Consider the following 18,033-nt stretch of genomic DNA (forward strand, 5'->3'; position numbering starts at 1 on the left):
TCTCACCATCCGGCTGAAGTGCGAGCAGGTAAGTGCGGCCCACCCCGAGGACCGCTAGGAAGAACAGCGAGAAGAAGCCTTACCATAGAGGAGGAGGCTGCAGTGGCGTTAATTGAAACAATGCCAAAAATAGCTTGTGTAGTACTGGGTGTCCTCTTCTCAGCTCACAAAAAGCTAAATTAATTCTGCCAAAAAGAATCACTCTGGAGCACAGTATTCCATTTTCTCATTATTTCTCAACTACATTTTTCTTCATTTTATTGCGGAAATCATTTTAAAAGCCAAATATACGTCATATACCCAGGAGATGATTTAAGAGGAAGATCAATTTGCAAAGTTCATTTATTAGAGCTGCGCTGACACGGAAATGGATTTTTCATTACTCCAGGCTGTACTCCGTCCATCAAGATCGATGTTTATGAATAAACATTTCCACATCAGTTGACATTTCCTTGTCAAATTAAGAACGCTCCGAAGTTGAAAACAAATCTTCTAAATCACCTCATATTAAATGCAGGTTTCATCAAAGGTTCTTTGCACACCGTAACAAGCATTTCAGCTCTGCAAACTGGAATAATGCCTTTTGACACTTCGGCTCTGAACCTGCCAAATCGTCTAGGACTTTTCTGCTGATATCGATATAGCACTCTCCATCACACAGCCTTCTAATGGGACTATAATTTTCCTATGCAGCAAATGTTTTCTATTAATAATTAGCAATAATCAATCCAGTGGAAATCTCAACTTAGCAAATCACTTCATTAAGGAAGTGCAGAAAAACCATCATTGTGGCTACTGTGTGTATTAAAGGAAAAGTAAAATATATTGAATATATTTAATATATATTAAAATATTTGTGACATGCTTAGCGATTCTATTGCTAATTTGTTGGTTGATGCTGCATTTTCATGTTTGCCTTGTGAAGTTAGCGGCTGGATTCTGCTCTGATGTCACGGGGAACCTTAAAAATAGAGCTACTTATCTCATTTACCATTTTCCATCAATGTTCAATGTCATATCACTGAGAAATCCAATGCAGAAATAGCAGAGATAAAGGTTTACTGAACAGACGATGAGTTACAGCAGAGGCTCAGCTCGGCTAGTAAGCGATCTACGAGATGACAAGCATGATGGCTTTATCAGTGGTATTAGCATGAAAGTTGTAGCTTTGAGCAGATTGTACAAATGAAGTAGCGAGAGAGCTAGACAGACTACAGGACTAAAGCCCTGCTGCATCACTTTCTTTAGGTGGAGATGAAGCAAGAGATAACTCCCACTGGCACCAATATCAGCAAGTTTTGAACTTTAAATAGTGATAACAGTTAACATTTCCATCATTGCAAACACACTGCTACTATGTAAATATACAAACCTTAATGTGTCCTGCATTAGTTTAAAATTATGTCCATCTGTTGAATAATGTGGATTCTAAACAGCCCCAGAAACACAGTAATGTCCGACATGAAGCCCACATTTAGCTACTGTTTGGGTTCATTTAAATATTGTAGCCTTCTGTCATATCTTTATTAATAATCTTCATAATAGCAGGCATAATAGCAGGCAGGTTGTTAAACGCTGAACCGCTGAATCACAGGAGTCATGTTTCATGCTGCCAAATGAGGTGTAACATTTTTTTCAGCAGAACAGAGTGTCTTTTGTGCACTAAGCACGAGACTAAACAAATCCTAAGACGGTTATGGCAATTTTCTTGGTGTACTGGCCTGAAACTACAAAGCCACCCACGAGTGAACACTTGACTCAGGTTCTGCACTTGTGGGCGGCTTTGTACAAAAATAATTACTGCTGTTAGTGAAAATTTCTTTACTGTGGTGTGAAATCAAGAGGTGCATTCTGGGCTTTTTTTTTTTTTTTTTTTACTAAGAATAACAGTACTTAGGGTTTTTATTGGAAGTGCTCTAAACCTGCTGATGATTTGGCTTATTAATCAGCTAACATTAATTCATTCAGTCAGTCATTCATTCATCTCCTGTAACTACTTTATCCTTTACAAGCAAAAGTTTGTATCCTCCGTGGTTTCTGGGGGAAAAAAATTAAATATATATACATTTTTATAATTTATCTACAAACAACTATAATTACATGTTCCAGCTCCCAAAATGCTAGTAGATGCATTAGCTACACTAAATTGCCCCTAGGTGTGAATGATCATGTGAACATGAGTGTGAATTGGCCCAGTGTCCCATCCAGGGTGTGTTCCCACCACGCTCCTGGTGTTTTTGGGACAGACTCTGGATCCACCATGACTCTGACCAGGATAAAGCACTTACTGAAGATAACTGCTGTAATTTAAATGTCTTTGTCTTCTTCCTTTTGTTCTAAGCGTATGCAAACTTTTGCACTGTAATTTTAGTCTATATATCAAAAACTAAACGTAATGTAGTACTTTATTCGTTTTACATTGCAAAGTTTATATCATATTTTTTTCTTTAAGCTAGAATTAAATTAAATAAAGAAAACAAGGACAGTTTGTTCACCAGATATCAACATTAATTGGCATTCTTTCAACACAAAAGTTACCTGAGTTACAAAATAGTTGAGCACTGAGTTTATTGCTTCGCAGTCTATATCAGCTGCGGTAGGTAGTGAACTACATTTCATGCACAAATATGCGGTTTGGTATGCATTCTGGGGTTCTTTATGGCATCCACGCTCGCTGACTGACATTCGTACTTAACACCAATATGCATTTGTGACACTTGATGATAAAACAATGATAAAAATATAACTTTATAAGACACGTCCTTAAAAAAAAAAGAATCACGTCTGTATTTCCCTGATTTTTTTTTTCCCAACTTGACAAAATAAGTCCAATGCCATAAAGACTATAATAAGCTTCTTCTGTACTATCTTCTGTAATATGATACTTGATACAACCAGCACAGCTCTTGTGTTTGTATGGATGGATTTTCAATGGCTCTCTATTGGACATGGACATTATTACTCAAAGTCTCTCTACTGGACATGCACTTTATTACTCAAAGTCTCTCCATTGGACATGTACATTATTACTCAGTCTCTCTGTTGAACATTATTTCATACCTTATAGCAGTGGTTCTCAAAGTGGGGTTCCAAGAGGAATAGCCAGGGGGTCTGTAATTTTTTTTGTTACAGCAGCGGCTATCACAACCTACCATTATCAAAGGTAATATATTTAGTCTATTTGGTCGTTAGCCTATTTGGCTGGCCGCTTGAATTGAATGGGCTTTAATCCAAAGTAGGGCTATAATTAATGTCAACTTGGACCTAATATGTTCTGTAGGTGGTAAGTTCAGGAAAAGCTCTACAGCTCTAATAAATAGACAAAATTACATGAAATGAAATAAATCTGTACTGAAGGGTCTGTGGAATTTATTTTACAGTTAAAGGGGTCCCTGGTTACAAAAGGTTTGACAACCCCAGCCTTATAAAGTATAAAAGGAGCAATGAGCCATTCGGGATTCAACTAGTGGCATGGTCCAGTGATTAAATCACTTGAAACTTAAGGCCAAGTGTGCTTTTATGTGGCTCACTCCTTCACCTACCTTTACCATGGGGATTCCAGCAGTATGCATAATGGTAGAATAATTCATTATGGCAATTAAGTTGTTAAGAAAATTTACCCTCCTTGCACTTTCCCACATTTTGTAGTGTTACAACCTGGAAGTGAAATGGACTCACACAAAAAGCAGACATGGTGGTTGCATAAAAATGTGAATTATTAATAGAGAATAATAATGAAAGTAAGTATGGATATGGATTTGCATGATGGCTGAAAGGGAAACGCAGGTAAGTAAGGCTGAAGGTCGAAAGGAAACACTAAAAAATAATTTGAAAGCTTAAGTGAGTAAAAGTTTGATTCCACATAAAGAATCAATTGGAATATTTTCAGGAAAGACCTTTAGTTGACATGACATTCATATTCCATTTGGGAGGCAGTGACCTGGGCTCAGAGGTTCACACTGTGACTCACATGGTTGACATTTCAAGCTTTAGTTGAACGTGTGTAAGTGTGCTAGATAGGGAAATCTTACTTGATGCTTTTCGGGAATGTCTATGTCCTTGATCCCCATCTGGTCCAATGTGAACACACAGGTGGCTAAACTAGTGCTATGGGCTTCTCCTTCAACATTCAGATCGGACATAGAATTCTAATACACAGTTTGCATGGCAGAAAGTTAGGTCCCACTGTACCTGATGACCTGGGCTAAAAGTAGGATAATAAATAACACTGAGATATACAGTATGGTGAAAAGTCTCAAGCCAGGAAAGTATCTACAAGAGGTTGCCTCAGACCGTAGTTCTGGCTGCAAGGTTTATATTAATGCACTCATTCTAATACATTATCATTTCTATAGTACAAACTAAGACGGAGACTTGTATGACACATTCTCCTCATAAACAGATTGAAAAAAGTGAGATTTCTGTGAGGAGACGTATATTTAGCATTTTTGGGTGGAGTCTCCAGTGTCAATGCTTTGTAACAGACAGAGGTAAAGATGTAACTTTAAGTGCTATAAGAGGAATCATACACTTCAGGATGTGCTGATATTGGAAAATAATCAAGATGGGGTGATGGGATGCAAAGTTTATTAGTTTACAAAAACAGCACATCCCAGAGTGTTTTATTCCTCTTATACCACATTAATATGCCAACATTATGAATTTAAATTTATTAACGAATAACATGCATCTATGTTTATTAATTTAAGGACGTATATTTATTTATTGAAGAATGCCACCTAACATTCTGACTTAAACTGTTAATTTGATTGAAATAACACCTTATTACAACAACATTATAATAAATATAGGTGATCATAAATACAATAAAAATAGATTTACCCTGCTCAAGAGCTTGAAGATGCAAATGCAAATCTTCCACTGCAATTTGTGCCCTTAAATTTTTCTTCAAATTTTAAAAGTTCAAAGTGCAGTTTGGTGGGCTGTTTCTTGGCAGTAACCTTATTACAAGACTACAGTGTCTGGCAAAGTGTCAGCATGATGCTATTTTCAAACATCTTCTTGAGGAACTCTTGTATTTGTAGTTATCATCTGCTTATAAATATCATTAAAGTTCACCAGTAGCACATCTGGCTTGGGTATTCAGTGCCTATTTAGAAGAAGCAGAAGCCTTTATTTGCTACATATACATTACACAGTGAAATTCTTTTCTTTGCATATACCAGCTTGTTAGGAAGCTGGGGTCAGAGCACAGGGTCAGCCATACAGTACCCCTGGAGCAGAAAGGGTTAAGGGCCTGGCTCAAGGGCCCAACAGTGGCAGCTTAGCAGTGCTGGGGCTTGAACCCCTGACCTTCTGATCAGTAACCCAGAGCCTTAACCACTGAGCCATTACTGCCCATGAAACTGTCTTTCTTTTTTTTTTTTTCAGAGCAAATGCTGATAAGAACTATATTGTTTATGCACTATACTATTATGCACTATAAATTGTTACGATTCTATTGTGGAAAAGAATCTAACCTGCAGGAAGGGTGCAATACACTGCAGAAAGCCTTGGGGGCAATGTCACTCACACACACACACACACACACACACACACAGCAGGAAATATTTAATTAGTGTCTTTGAATTGACTAAAATTTGGGGAAACTGGGTTGTCGCCTCTCTGGAGATTCAGAACAACATGACTGTTAGAGGTTCATGGTCATTTGTTGGGTCAAGTACAAAGAATTTAGCAACTAGTGCAAATATATTAATTAACCCACATCTCTGGGTTTTAGCTGCCCTCAGAAAGGCTTTTAAACAGTAAAATCTATTTGCCTGATTATTATGTACTGGAATTTCACTTGCTTGCCTCAGTACGGGATCATACTTGTTTATTTTTATTTTCAATGACACACTTTTATTTATTTATTTATTTATTTTTAAATTTGACTAGATATAGTCAGAGCTAGTTCTTCTTTCCAAGAAAAAAATAAAATAAATGTGGTCAAGGTGAAACATGGTGGAACAAATTCTCACTTTTCTTGTTCAATTATGTCAACTGGTCAGATTTGTTATTTGATAAACGTGAAATGTTTTGCTTTATTACATTTGTTATTGTCATTAATTATTACTTTATGTAATTCAATTAATTGATTACTACTTGTTCCTACTTATTTCTAACATAACGTCAGTGTTACTTTTACCGTATAAAAGTGATCCGAGAAAACACAACTGGCCGGGTCACTTCTGGGAACACCTTTTGTAATATATAGCTCTATATATAATGCTTTTTCTCCCATGTCCAAGACTACAGGCTACTATTTTTCACTGAAACAAAGATGCTAATAAACCCCACACTCTGAAGCACACACAAATATTTCACACATACACATGCTCAGAGGGAGAGCTCACAGCGAAGGTTCCTGTTGGTTCATAGACGTCAGGAGCGGCACCGAGAGGGCAGCCTCCGGTACAGAGCGAACGAAAGGCTGAGAGAACAGATGGTGGCACAGAGGAAAGGATTGGGAATCCTGCTGCTACACTTTCCCCATGTGGACGACTGCGGAAGGAGGGGAGCTCACACGTTTCTGATTTAGCTAATCCTATAACTCTGTCGAGTCGACTCTTGTTCTGGCCAGAATTCAGGATAACGTGACAGTAAGGCCTGTTCTACAGGTGTCAGAGGTGTGACCTATTATTTGGCCTATTCAAAGGCCCCATTTTTATTTAATAGGTACTAGACCAACAATCATATAAATCATAATCATATAATTTCAAAGGTACTTTCATTTCACTTGTTCATTTGTTCAATTCTTTCATTTGTTCATTCATCTTCATTAACTGTATCCTGTTTAGAGTCATGTGATCAGGAACACTGGGTGTGAGACAGGAATACATTCTGACTGGGATATTAGTCCAATGCCAAGCACCACACACACACACACACACACACATTCACACACACATTCACACACACATTCACATTCACATTCATTCACACCTAGGGGCAATTTAGAGTGACCAGTCCACCTACTTGCATGTTTTTAGGAGGTTGGAGGAAACCAGAGAACTGAGAGGAAACCTAAGCGGACACAAGGTGAACATTTGAAACTCCACACAGACAGTTACCTGAGCTCAGGACTGAACCAGGGACCCTAGACCCTGCTGCCCCATTTAGAAAACTATTGATTCCAATATTGTTCCTTAACAAACAACTAAAAGGCTTGTGTAGCTTCAACAGAGGGGATGGTGTAGGTTTGGGGAAAAGCGAGGCTTGTCAGTAATTACATCGCTTTTGCAATTCACATTGCAAAAGCCAGGACTAAAAATTACAAGTACTTTAGTATTTTAATTAATAATCCATTCTGAGAAAACAAGGCAGCCTGCCTTATTTCCATGTTGGCTGTGACATGAAGGCTGCTTGGGGTCAGAGAGAGAGAGGGAAGGAGAGAGGGAGAGAGAGAGAGAGAGAGAGAGAGAGAGCACATGTAACCCTGCATATCAATTTTCTGAGGAAATTGCTTGTTCCAGGTTTCTTGGAGAACTTGTAACAGTTCTTCTGTAACTGCAATTAAACTCCCAGACAGCGTCAGTGATGGTTTCATCAAACCCTAATACAGTAAGCTTAAAATAGGCATGCAAGACATATACTATATGGCCAAAAGTATGTGGACACCTGAGTATTGAACATCCAATTCCAAAATGATGGATGAAGTTGATGTTCTAATTTATCCCAAAGGTATCCCTGGGCATGTCCCCAGTAGGCCTAGCTGGTAACCTGTCCCTGAATATACATGGAAATGTATACATAAATAAGAAACACATAGTTATAACTTATAAGGAGATTTTTAATGAGATCTAGTAAGCAGTACAAAGGATGTTTTTTTATATCCTCAAACTGCTCCAAGATTCTTTCTGCTACTATAGAAACATTTACAGTACAATACAAACACAGAACCAAAATGTGGCCCGAGGTGTGTCAATAATTAGTGTGCCATGTAACTAATTGAAAAACACCTGGGAGAATTGGGATGCCATACTGAGTGTACTATGTTAAACCTTACATACAACTCAAGACAAAACACTGCTATGAATCACTGTAGCACACTGACTCACTATTGTGTCCAGGCTGTTGGTGTAACACATGCTGCTGGTGTAATAAGATGACTAATGCACTATCTCTGTCATGTCTGGACCCTGTGAGGCCAGGGCACAGCAAAATGCCTGGTATTTATTAAAGTCCTGCAGAGAGTCAATTGATCTAATTTAACCCTGCTGCCTTAAATGTGACTCTGCAGTGGTTCATTTAACACTGGTGCAGAAAATCTGTGAGTGTGCATGTGTGTGTGTGATACACAGGAACATGAGGAAGCTGTGTGGACTGTCAAAATGTACCAGTATGTCACACAGAACAAGCCTCATTGTGACTAAAGCTCTCAGCAGCCACACTTGCATGCATACACACACCCACACACACACAGACTATCACACACACACACCACTTATCTTTTACAGAGATTTACAGGAACTTTATCTCCCTCATTAATCTTCCTTGCTCATAACTCATAATTTGTTTTTCTAAAAACTAAATAGCAGAGAAACAAATATCCGTTGCATTTTGTATGTTATTAGTGAGGCTGTGTTTGCTGAGAGAGAAAAAAACACAAGTATACTATTTGGACAGTAATATTCACTTAAACACAGATCTACATTCACAGTTTGTCTTTGTGCTTAAATGATTGAATAATGGCGTCCAGTATGGGGAACACACACTCTTAACTGTGATCTTTTTTAAGATCCTAATTTAGACCTGCCTGTTACATTCACACTTCCCCTCCTGCCAAAAAGCTGCTTTAAATCTAATTATGCCTTGTACTTCTCTATGAAACAGATTCGCACCCATAGTGTACTGTTACACTTTAAGGCAATGCATAGCAACATGCTCTAAGTGTACTCCTAAGAATATTCTAACGCAAGTTTTCCTTTGCAGAGCACTCTCCTTTTGCTGACAAAGCACCAACGGGACACATATGGGCCTTGGAAGGTGCATTTGCAGCACTGAGTTGCAAGAATAAAGCGTTCCTCTTCACAAAACCCCACCAAATGCAAATGCAAAGAGAATAAGAACAAGAACACACTGAGAGAAAAAGAACATCTTTTAAGCCAGAGTCTTTCTGTCAGAGTCAAATGGTGGATGTATCTAAACTAAAGGAATGAAACACTAGTTGTTCTCCATAGGAAGGCAAACTTAATGAGTCACGCACCTTCCCCATCTCCCACAATTCACATACCTGAGCTGGACGCCATGTTACACGGGAATTAAGTAGAACCTTAAGCCAGAGACAAGAGCTCTTGATGTTCTTGTGAAAATAGAGTTTCTACATGAGGTAATTAAGAGCCAGACAGTGTTTCCATCTAAAGTATTTCCAGAAGGGCCGAGTTTACATGTCTGGAAGCATAATTCCCTGGTTAAGTCCTCTCCTTCAGGTTGTCTTGTTGCATCCTCCTAATACAACAGATGCAGTCTGTGTCTCATCCCGGATGTGGTGTGACTGACCTGTTTGTCCATGACAAATTACTTTCACTGTCTTGCTAATGAAATACCAGAGAGATAGAGCAGCCCTCAAAAGCTATAACAGCTACTTGTGTGTTTTAGCATAGTGAAGAGGCTGCCTCAGAGCACCAGATTAGCATTAACAGGGCAGGTTTTGACACTTACAGCAAGGGTTCAGGGGCAAATTTACACAATTTACACATGCTTTCTATTTGAAATGTACATGAAAAGCCAAGAGTTTTATCACTTGTGGTGAGCTTCTTCAAATTTATGCTGACATTCCAAGGCTAATGCAGCTAGCAAGTAACAGAATCTTAGCAACACTCCATCATGAAAACTGCACAGTAATTTTTCCATACTTGCTTCAGTAAAGTCAGACAAATTTTACCTTACATTTCAATATATACAGTATTTCAGAGATTAAATACTGGCCTATTCTCAAATTTACACTGACACTACAAGGCTAATCCAGCTAGCAAGTAGCGGAAACATAGCAGATAGTATAATGAAAACGTCTGTGCTTGCTTCAGTAAAGTCAGCCATTTTAAATAATTTGGCCTAATATAGTGTATTTTAAATTCTTAAATATAGAGCTATTCTACCTTTAAAAGAAACTGTATATGTACAAATGATAAACAATGTATTCTGAGGTGAGTTATGTACTGTAGCTAATTAGCAGGCATAAATATCCATTACTTGCTATGGCTATTTGTACTTGTTGTAGCTCCAGGAAAAAAAATACAGCCTTAATTGATAAATTTATACAAGCTAGTATAAAGTATTTTTTTTTTCTCCTTCCAAAATGTTCCATTAACTTTGTACTGTGATGTTTCTGAGAAACTCCGCCAAATTTTCTAAATAATTCAGCTGGATGTGTGAGGAGGAGTGCTAAATGTTAAAACTTTAGCACCTTTAAAACTAATCTCGTCACTTCAAGTTGTAATTGAGCTGCACTGACCAAAAGTGCAGCTGCTACTTGAGCAAATTTGCATCTGACTGGAAGCGAGCTGTCAAGTTTTCCTGTTCCTTCCACTTTAATTCTTACGATTATACTCATTTTATCACACTCTCTTCTACAGCACTGTGTGGTGCTGACCACAAGTGATGAAACTGTCCTTGACTTCTTGAAGTGCACATTGTCTCTCAATGCAACAGAGCTGTCAAACTACACATTAGTATTCTCTAGCATACTGTTCCTGGTCTCAGATATGCTTCAAGAACTGAATTTCAGATGAGGTAAGCTTCAGTCTTTCCAGGTCTTGTCAATAAAAACAGAACACAAACAGGAAGGAAAAGGCCCATTTCTACATATTATATTATCAAATAATATGTTTTACGTAACTGAGACGGCTGGGAGTGTACACTTCTGAAAACATTTGAAATGCTAATATGGAGATTTTCCAGGCCACAGATGATATCCCTTCAGGGTATCAAAATATAAAAGTTGACAAGATGTGGCAGTGAGAAATCAAATGTAATAATAAATAAAATGCCAAGGTGTAATCCAGAATAACCAATCACAATAAAAGAAAACAATTTTTAAGAATATCACTTTTTTCCTGTTATAAAAGCCCTTTATGGCTTTGAACCATGTGTGACAGTATACTATGATCTAAAAATAAAATATAGTTATGTCACATTATGCTATACTAGTACATATAATAAAGTACATTCCTTGCTTGAGGTGTAGTGTCCTCCTTTTTTTTTTTTTTTTTTTTTTTTAAAGACAACAAGCATACCAGGGAAAAATCTGCAAAAATACACATTAGTAAATTTTTATACCATATACCAAAGGCTAGTGATGGCTCAGGTTGAGCAATGCATTGTATCAAAAAATCTCATTGATGGCATAATGAAGAATGATGTGCAGCAAATCATTCACACTCACAGGCATATTTGTACCTGAAACTGAATACTTGTACTCTTACTTTTCACTCTTACTACATTTCCAAAGAAAGAAAAACCTACTTTTTACTCCTTACATTTTTACTGAGACCTTCAAAGTACTCATTACAAATAACAGTGTATTGCCCATACCCTTTTGTGAACTTACAGGTATGGCTTTGTGCACTGTGGATTTTCAATACAAGCACATTTCTCTCTTCTTGGCAGAAATGCTTAATTCTGATTGCGCTATAGCTCTGACTAAGCTGTACTATAAAACTGACTAAAGCTGAAATATTGTTGTGATTATAAAGCCGATCAAATCTGTGGACACTTCCATTCACTGCAGAAAATGATTCATCCTCATTTTCTGAGAAGACAACAAAAAGAGGAATTGGTCAAAAAGCAGTCTCAACTGTAATAGTAATGATTCTTTGCATTCTACATAATGTCTTAAAGCCTCTGTCTCACAGTCTGAAGTGTCTGAGTTGAAGGTTTCTCACCTCACAGGAGGCCACTGAAAAAAAGTAATAATAAAATCAAATGCATGGAAATGAATAATAGCGTCCAGTGAGGGTGCTGTAATCAGAATAATTTTGTGTTGGAGGCACTTGTGTTTGAATTTGGAAACATGCCAAAGCACATGATGACAGGAACTTGGCAAGGGACCAACTAAATGCCTATCATAGAGGATAGAGTGATGCTGTTTAAGTTTTCCAGGTCACTTTTAGGGTAGTGAACATAAGACAGACTTATTCTCAACTGGTTTGGTGGATTTGTGTGAGTCATTTCTGAGGACTAATTGTGGCCATAATGTTTGGATACATCAGGATTTGGAAAGTGTGCGCATATTTGGCTGGTTCTTGCAAGACAAAATGTGCTTTGTCAAAAATCGTACAAAGAAAAAAAATCATTTTTAAAAAACTCAATGAGGCAAAGGATTTGTTACGTCAGGGTTAGGTGCAGGCATTGCAATAATTAACTATGGTAATACAGATAACAGTGTATGTAAAATCAGTGTGTATGTGTGTGTGTGTGTGCTGATGAGAGCTGCCAGACATTAACTATTGACTGATCTGTGCTGGCTGTGTTTCAGTTCTGCTATTGCCAGTAACATTCACCTGAACTGCAATTTTCAGCACTGCAGGTCATTGAATTACAATCCATCCAGAGATACAATCAGGAAATATTCGTCAGATTCATATTATAAAAATAAAACTGCCAGATCCCGCATTTGTAGACATGAAGAACTGAGTTAAAACCTATGACATAAAATAAAGTGCAAATCACATATTGATGTGTTTTCCTATGCTGAATCTTAAGTGACTATTTTACATGCAAACATATTTTGCCTGGGGTAAACAGTCGCTTGTAGTAATCAATAGATAAAGCTCAGATAAATCTACTCACATCCTCAGCCACAGAGCATCATATTTCCCTTATATCTGCTTTAATAAGTGGGCTGTCTCACCTGTACTTAGTTATCTTGAAAGACAGGAATAAAAAAAGGGATGAGAAATTCAAATCTATACCATTTTCGCTTAATTGGCTGATGCCAGGCTGTAATGCCAGACATGAAAACAGCATGCTGGGTAGTCTTGTCAGGTGCTGAAAAAGAATCATTGGCAAAATCCATGAAAACTAAACATCCCTCGTTGTTTTGAAATGCAAATTTGTATCCCAATTATTATGGAGTTGCTAGTGTGTTGGTGCTAGTGTGTTCTGATTATTCAATTATTCAACAGAGTTTAAAAGGTATATCATAAAACAGATTGTTCGATTTCTAAAATGTGATTGGCTGAGCTATGTTCAAAGCTGTTTTAAAAATGCTCTCTATACACACACATGTGACTGTATTATTCATATGGCAGGTTTTAAACCAATAAAACCATTACACTTAAGCCTTTTTCTAAAAGCAATACACCACTTGAGGGGGTGTGTTACAGTGATTTTATCATGGGTAAAAGTGTTCTTAGGCAGGACGTGAGGCGGAGTGCATAAATCCCCTTTACCTTTACTTGCTTTAATAAATTAGGCATTTTGAGTTTCACTTAATACTAAACAAATTAGCCATGCACTAAGCATTCTCAGATTGAAGAGCTAAAAGTATCAGGACTCTATATTACACCAGGTGAAAGTGTACTTCATGCAAGGCTGCATTTGCCAGTATGAACACATTGGTGTTAATCCTCAACAGTCAACATTTGATGTAGTTCACAAAATGTTCTTTTAAAAAATTTTTTAGCATATACACTAGCCTGTTGTGTTAATCTGCATAAGGCACGTTCAGTGATAAAAGTATTAGCTTAACGATAAATAGTTTTCTTACAGAGTTTATTCTTATAGCGGGATGATTTTCTTCAGCGCTTTTACATCACCGTGTTAAGTGTTTCCACTAAACATTTGACAGAAAACACCTTTTCTAAGCAAACATGACCTTTTCTATGCATATTTAGGGGAAACCATGTTACAACAAGTGCACTTGGAAGCCCAAGTACTTACAAGACCACAGGAATTATTACCAAGAGGCCATGTTGAGATGTCAGAGATACATCAAGTGCAGCATCTTATCATGTTTCCTTGAGAAGTGCATCAGAAGAGTCTCTTAAGAAAAAGTCTTAAGGTACTTGACTCAAGTTTCATTTTATTGCTGAAAATTCAGTTATTTGTTTAATTCCACATATACCCTCAGTGGACCTGAGATAAAATGTGATTTGATCTATTTTAAATGCTTCACCTGAACTAATAGATGTATTAAAATATACAATATTCATATACAGTATATTTATTAAAATACAATAATTTTTTTTTTTTTTTTTTGCAGCCAGGGACTCATTGAAATGGAAAAAGATTAAAATATTAGGCTGAAATGTATACCATAATATTTTGGATATTTATTGGAGCCAGAGATTTTTATTATTCATGAACTTTTTCGACAGAACACATTTGAATTAAAATTAGTCAGTAGTCAATAAATTCAAATTGACATTATTTATAACTGACTTGTTTATGAGTTTGGATTAAACCCATTCAGTTCAAGTAAGCAGTCAAACAAGCTAATAACTGTTGCAACTCAATAACAAATATAATAGTTTTGACAATGTAGGTTGTAATCATTGTTAAAAATAAAAAAATCACAGTCCCCCTGGCTATGCTTCACAGCCCTTGGAGGTCCGTAGTCCTCACTTTGAAAACCATGTGGAATAAACTATATGTATAAACTTCAAATTTCTAATAATTGTTTTGCATGAAAACATATTTTGCATGTACTAATCTAAACACTTAATTTAAATCTACTTCAAGTCTTCAAGCACGGAGCATCCTAATTCTATAGGAAACTCCTTTAATAACTACTTTAACGAGCAGCCTGTCTCATTCGTACTCCGAGTGGGATGGTGTTAAGCTTCCCTCCACAAACAAAGCCAACACAATACTTTCTCCTCCGCACTGTATACAGAATAGCCCTCTTGCACACAACACTATCACATAAGGAGACAAATAAGAGAAGCACAACAATGCCAGGAGGAAAAAATGCATATTTCTTGGAGAAAAGTGTGGAATGTCTAGGAATACTCTAACCACCTGAGCTCACCTACAGTCAACAATCCATGTTGTATATTTTCTTTATTTGTATCTTTTTCTTTTGGGGTTGTGTCCATAAAATTGGTAAAATGTCAAGTATGCTTACCTTCCTCTGGGCTGAGACTCCTAATATTGCTAAAATCCTCCATATTCCAGGAAGAGGGCTCTCCATGTGCTAGTGGGAGGGGGATGGAGGCGCATGGCACTCCAGAGCCACTTTAATGGGAGCGCATCTCCGAGATGAGCAGATGAGTGGCTGTGTGGAGCGCCGGAGAGTCATGTCAAAGCTGAGCCACCTGAGTGAGAGCAACTACTACCTTTCTATTTTGTCCCTCCTTCTCTCTTATTCAGTTCTTCCTCATTTTCTTCCTCTTTCTCTGCTTCTTGCTTCTCAGTCTGGGTGGCTCTTGCTCTATTTCTCTCTCTCTCTCTCTCTCTCTTTCTCTCTCTCTCTCTCTCTCTCTCTCTGATGTGGTCCACACTCTGGGGAAAGCTTTGTATCCACGTGCGCAATTGGCCGCTCACTTTTTTTTACCACCGAGGGAAAGGGAGGAAGGGAGAAGCTGAGAGAACTGAGAGTGAGCAGAGATGAGTAGGGGAGGAGAAAGAAAACATGAGGGAGAGAGAGAGAGAGAGAGAATGGAAAGCATGGGTACATTTGTGTGAGTCTAAACAAGGGCTGCCTCTCATGTTTTATTCAGACTTATCTTGCTTATAGGGGAGTGAATGGGTGTGCCAGTACCACTGGAAGATTCTGTGTGTGTGTGTGTGTGTGTGTGTGTGTGTGTGTGTGCAGCGATTTAGAGATTTGAGTCAGAACCTATAAGAAATGCTCTGGCATGATCTGGGAATATCCTCAATGGATTTGCCATAAAAGCACTTCCATATGCTGAAGCACTCTGACAAGTGTTAATGTACCTCTCCATTGTGTGCTAAACACACCAGGATGCAGTGCATTAGCTTCCCTCAGAAAAAAAAAAGCTTTCAGAGGTGGTAACGATGAGACTTTAAAAGAGTCCTATGTAAAAATAAAGATGTGGAGAAAAATTCAGATGGTCAATAATATATTGATGGAGATTAATGGAGCAAATTTTGTCAGTTAGAGATTGAACAGGGAGATTAATCAATGTCCATTGAGACGTGTATTTCAGAACCATCACAACTGATTTGTGTCATCTAAACAGGGACGGATTACATGTGAGCATCCCAAACTACCTTTTATTGCCGTAGATTCCATCTACAGGATCTAAATTTGGAACTCCACAAACAGGCGCCCAGTTAGCGAGGCACACTAATCTGAGCCCTTGTTCTGAAGCGAAGTGAGATGGACTGATGTTCGACTCGGAAGCCTGGGAGGAGAACAAACTGTAATGGAGGAAAGTGACGGCTCGGGAACTGTCCGTGGTTCTGAAGCAGCCTCAGGGAACCTCCTTCAGATCAAAGAAAGTGGGTCAGAGGAGACAGATGAGAAGAAAGGTGCAGGATACGCAGGGTGCGGTCCTGAATATGGACAGATTTTCATTATAAATCAGCCTTCATAACATAATTATGAGAGTATGAGGTTATGCAATGGTTATACAATATGAATCTTATTAAAGTAATAGGCAGTGGTGAAGTTTTTAAGGGGGATGACTGCATACAGAATTGGGAACTGAGTTATATATAGCACAAACTGGACGAAGAAAATGCATACTGAACAACCTGTACTGAATGCACTGACACACACACACGCACACACACTCAGCACTTCCATACACCAACACACAGAGAAAATGAGAGTGAATAATGCATAAATTTAACTGTGAATGTAAGGTGTAATTAACAAAAGATATTCAGAATTACAATTCTTTTGCTGAACTGCGATCATGTGAATTTCTTTATCAGCCCCTACTACAGAGAAATTAAAAAGAGATTTGAAGAAAACTAAAGCATCAAGACCTTTTCTGTTCTGTATTCTTCTCTTCATTTATTAGGAACCCCTCTGTGCCGTTTGATACAAGACTCTGGTTTGCAATGAAGCTGTAGGGGAGTTAGCTCTGCAGGGAATCTGCACAGCTTTGACAGTTCCACCACAGATAAAAGAAGGTTAGGTGTCAGCAAGAGGAAAGAAAGGAGCTGATAATCCAGGTGAATGGCAGGGTTCTGACAGAACAGATTGGATTGTGATCAAAGATGTAGTCAATGCCGTAACACAAAGATCAGCCAGACCATTATCTCTAGATTTCTTGAATGTGGACTCAACGACACATACATTCGGACCACACAAGGCGATTTTGGAAAATGGAATGAACTAGTGTCACATCTCTACTGTATGTCATATTGACACGTGTTCAAACATATTACATAGCAAAGAAAAGTTTATCATCTCGCCTTCTTGCCTCCAAAATTTGGTATTGTCTCAATGTCTGATGGCTCCCCAGCAATCATGACATAAATTGAGCTTGCCTTTCTTTGTCTGACCCTAAAAGACCTTCAGTCTAATTGAATGTGCCTTCTGAGTTAGCCACTGTCCATGAATCTCTGGTTGAATTTCCATTTGACATTTCTGCTAAACAAAGAATCCAGTAGAGAAAAAAACAGTTTTTTTTTTTTTTTTTTTGTGGCACAACGCTTGCCACCACTGGGCTCCCATATTAATCAGGTATTTTGTTGCTGGTGTGTGGTAAGAGATCAGTCTGGATTTCCGCCATCTGGCAAGGATTTAACTGAAAACATTAACAATGCTGTTGGCGCGTGCTGTTGTAAGAAGGAGCCCCTGCTGAAGACTCCCATTTTTTGGTGTGTTTCAGTTGCAATTTACCTTAACATCATTCTCAAGGTTTAATTTGATTTAGATGCCCAAGAAGTTGTGTCGCTGTTATGACAACTATTGATTAAACTTAATGTTAAAACAACGTTAAAACTCAACGTTGATGACATCAGTGTTCATTATTGTAAAGATATCATCCACTTTAGACTGTCTACAAACCATGTAGAGACATGTTTACATCCTGTCTGGTTACCGTCATCAACCAACCTTTAAACTAATTCTAAAAAATTCACTATATGGCCAAACGTTTGTAGATGCCT

At 37.9% G+C, this 18,033-nt stretch overlaps 1 protein-coding gene across 6 annotated transcripts in view; it reads right to left on the reverse strand.

The window, feature by feature from the left end:
* Positions 1 to 18,033, reverse strand: part of plch2a (phospholipase C, eta 2a) — a 127,827-nt gene that overhangs the window by 51,848 nt on the left and 57,946 nt on the right. Inside the window, exon 1 of one of the 6 annotated variants that reach the window (XR_008302146.1) lies at positions 15,071 to 15,730. The exons of 4 other annotated variants lie outside the window; for them this stretch is intronic. The gene's annotated coding sequence lies outside the window, so the exon portion shown is untranslated. Of the gene's footprint in view, positions 1 to 9,235; positions 12,363 to 15,070; positions 15,731 to 18,033 lie in introns of those variants that run through there. One more of the 6 variants, XR_008302148.1, reaches the window with a different exon arrangement.

Source organism: Pangasianodon hypophthalmus, chromosome 8 (assembly GCF_027358585.1).
Source record: "Pangasianodon hypophthalmus isolate fPanHyp1 chromosome 8, fPanHyp1.pri, whole genome shotgun sequence".
Classification (NCBI taxonomy): Eukaryota; Metazoa; Chordata; class Actinopteri; order Siluriformes; family Pangasiidae; genus Pangasianodon; species Pangasianodon hypophthalmus.